Source organism: Cyprinodon variegatus, unplaced genomic scaffold (genome assembly GCF_000732505.1).
Source record: "Cyprinodon variegatus isolate N-32 unplaced genomic scaffold, C_variegatus-1.0 Scaffold132, whole genome shotgun sequence".
Lineage (NCBI taxonomy): Eukaryota > Metazoa > Chordata > Actinopteri > Cyprinodontiformes > Cyprinodontidae > Cyprinodon > Cyprinodon variegatus.
The window spans coordinates 1086058-1090232 of NW_015150585.1; positions in this window are offsets into that span (position 1 = coordinate 1086058).

Sequence of the window (4175 nt, forward strand, 5' to 3'; positions counted from 1 at the left end):
TCTCTCTCTCTCTGCTTCGCACCGTCTGTCTGTGCGCAGCAAAGGGCGGGAGCGCGCATGGCTCTCCATACGCATGCAATCGTGTGCGTGCCCGACGCACTCATCCTCCACTCAGAGCAAAGGTTTACTGTTATTATGCCGCCGATTCAGTGATTCACCATGATTCTTTATTAAAATAAACGCAACAGTAGAGGTCCTGTTAAAAATTCATTCTCAAACTCAAACAAATATGAACACAAGACAGATGGTGGGAAAACGTTTGAAGAAGAAAAGAAATACTAGATTTTTGCGCCAAACCCCGAAAGTCACTGAGTGCGCTTTGTTTGCGCCAGCAGTGACTCACAGAGACTCATTCCCGGCAGAGAGCAGCAGCAGCAGCAGCCTGTGATGCCAGATAGCTGCTTTCCACGATAATAGCCCATCCTGATTGATTAGTGTTTGTGGGCGGAACCGCCCTTTGTTAGAGTTAAAGGATCCTGGGACATGCAAAGTTCAAAACAGCTCAGTCACCCAGCCTCTTTTTATCCTCTATAGTTTGAAAGGTAGACAGAACATCAGTAAGCCTTTATTTAGCAGAAAATTATTGAAAAGGTTGCTTTCTTTTCAGTAACTCAATTCATTAAGTGAAACACATATCTATGACCTTTGGTCTGGTGTGTTTAAACCTTTCCTGTATGACAATTTTCTGCAACCGGTTAAATAAAACCCACATTTAAGATTAAAATATGACATCACCCCAAAAATAAATATTTTTAATAAAGAAAAATAAAAAGAATGTTTAAAGGTTATTGTCAAATAGGAGGGCAAATTTGACAACTCATTTGAAACCCCATCTTTTATTTTTACTTAATATAACTGTACATTCCTGCACTGTTCATATTTATGCTTAACCAATCTCTCACCCCAAACACTTTTACTACTCAAAGAATGTTTGGGTCTGATAAGAGTACAATTAGACAGTCTATGATGTTCCATTTGTATCAAAAATAAGCAGATGTAAAATGTCTAGATGGTGTGCTGTTGTTGCATATGAGTTGTCTGCATATAAGTTGCAAATGTAGTTGTTGCATATGTAGATTCTGCATATGTCTGCTTATTTTTGATACAAACGGAACCTCCTAACAGTCCCTCTTTCTGAGCCTTTTATCAGTGTGTGTGGGGTGGGATCTGTGTGTGTGTTGGTTCCCTCTCCATCAGAGCTCTGTGTGTTGGTAACCAACAGATAACTTCTTTGTGACGTTTGGGGGTTGCTTCACATTTGTTTTGAAGAAATATATAATTTTATACAGTGTAAACTACAGGCGGTGAGCCCACTGGGGTATAGCCTTCCGACGAGGAAGAACCCAGTCCACCAGGTGATCGTCGTCGAACCCCAAACCCAGGCCTGGCAGGGTAGGGTTTCAGGCTCAGTTGACCTCGTGTAGCCGACCTACCTTGATTGTTTTGGTCATCAAGGGGGCTTTTTGAACTGCTCTTTGTCTGACCTGTCAACTAGAGCCTGTTTACATTGGGAGGCCCTACCAGGGGCCTTTGAGCCCCTGAAAACATAGCTTCTGGGATCATCTAAGCACTGAAACCCCTCCACCATGTTACAGTGGCAGTTCGAGTAACCAAAGAAGGAAAGCTAAACAAGGATGATTTTATTTAGTAGGAACTGGTGCACTGGTCAGAGTGGAGAAATAAAGAACAGTAATATATCTATATCAGTAAATATTTGCACCTAGCAAAAGATGAAAAAAGGAATGTCATCTTTTAGAAGCATTAAAACATCCAAGTTAAGCTAAATAAGATTCACTTTGAATGGCTTAGCAAGAGATCTGACTTGTATTTAAAAGCAAACAATATATAAATAAACTTCTGCCGTGCACAGAAGATGCACAGACAGTCTGAACGATTTGAAAAACTTTTACAAAGATCAAGGAGGGTCACGCGGATATACTCTTACCTTAATAATGAATGCTAAAAATCATAAAGTGGTTGAACTGTAAAGTGCCTTGAGATGACATGTGTTGTGAATTTGGCGCTATATAAATAAACTGAACTGAATTGAATTAAAGTGTCTTTAAAGTGTCTTGAACGGTAGAGGCACATTTAAACAGACAAGTCATCTTAGTCCCCCTACCTTTTTTTTATTTTGACTAAATTTTCATTAGAATTTTAGATGGATTATTTTGATTAATCCAATTGCAAGAACTAAAAGAACAATAAAAAAGATGAATTTTTTAGATAAAATATATTATTTTGTTTCCAGAACCTTTAAAACTGTTGAACTTAAGTTGATTTGCAATTTTGTTTCTTGTTTTGTAATAAGAGAAAAATGAAAACACTTGCTTTTGAGGAAGGTTACTAATTTCAATACTCACCTCCCAAAAGCTGCAGAGGACAGAGGCATGCTGGTCATGTGGGTCATGGTATCATTATGCACGGTTGCTGCGGTAACCAACCTTGACCTCAGCTTTACATTTTCATCTTCATAAGAGGCAGGGGAAAAGCCAAGTGTGTAGGGGTATGCAGAAATGGTGACAGAGTGCAGACATTTGAAAGTGAAATTAGAAATTTAAAGCATGTCCAGCTGAAGAACAGATACAACACCAGTGCACAATACGAGGAGAATTTATGCTGAATGGTCAGCTGTTAAGCATGCAGAGGCACAGGTTCAGACAGGAAATAAACACATTTAGTGTGAAGCCTGAATTCATGTCAAAAGGAAATTTGCAGCACGTGAACAGGAAACTGGAAGTAGAAAAGCCAGTGTGGTTAAAAGAACCGGAAGTTTTGGTCTATTCTGAACTCAGCTTTGCTCTCTTTGATCTAAGGTGATTTTATCTTAAACAAAACATTTAGTTTGAACTTCTTTGTGGCTCCGTATTTGGATGTACTTTCTCTGATTTCGCTGGTGCAAACTGTGTCTGTGCCTCTTCCAGGCCGCAGGATTCATACATTATTCAGTCAGAGACATTAAAGTTGTAGATGTGGTCAGAGACATATGCAGCAAAGACCACACATGCGTGCACACCTATGTACATGCATGAGCATGCAAAAAAAAAGGTTTATTCTCCTGTTAATGAAACTCTGCAAACATTTTAAATCCAGTTGAAGTTAGATTTCTTTAATCCTCTCAGTCAAACAATCAAAACTGCACATTGCTTCCTCAAATTAGATCATGCCAAGACTAAAGGGTAAGGTATAAGAGAGAAGGAAATGGGACAAAAAACAGTGGTTTTTGCATAGTTAAGTCTGTTTGCATGTCCGAGCCGGGGAGGCAAGAAATGTGTCTCCAGGAGGAGAGATTTCATGGCTCAGCGACTCTGTCACTGTGCACCTGCTCACCGCAATGGAGAGAGAGAAAATAAGATAAAAGTGGGTGGTGAGGTAAGGAGGGAGTGAAAGTAGTGAAATGAGTCAAAAACAATAAAAAAATAAGATCATATGTATCCATTCCAAATACATTAGAGTATCACTGAAAAGGTCATGTACATCAGTACTTCAGTTCACTAATTAAATCTGAAAATGTGGATTAAGTACACAAAACATAACAGGATAGAATAGAATAGAATAGAATAGAATAGAATAGAATAGAATAGAATAGAATCGAAATATCCTTTAATATTCAATGGGGAAATATATCAATGGGGAAATTTCTGACACCCACCATGGCAAGGTTGTTAAAACAAAGACTGTAGAGAAATTGTAAATTTACAGCATATAAAAAAAATAATACTTGGCAACTCTTTAAATAGTACACTTAGATTCAAAGAAATGTGTAACTGATTAGAGCAGGCATCCCCAAAGTCGGTCCTCGAGGGCCGCTGTCCTGCAGGTTTTAGAGGTTTCTCTGCTTTAGCACAGCTGATTCTGATGATTGCAGTTCAGCAAAAGCCTGTTAATCAACTATCAATGTAAATCAGCTGTGCTGGAGCAGGGAAACCTCTAAAACCTGCAGGACAGCGGCCCTCGAGGACCGACTTTGGGGATGCCTGGATTAGAGTAATTAAGCAAATACAAAACATAGCTTTTTATGTATGCATAAACTATTTACAAGAAATGAAAAAAGTTACAAAAGAGGAATTTAGACACTCATTAGGTTTGCTTGGATCAGTGATGAAGATAAAGTCTAACCGCTGCTTGGAGGAAAGAGCTGCCATAATGCTCCTTTGTTCACCTGAGCTTAAGAA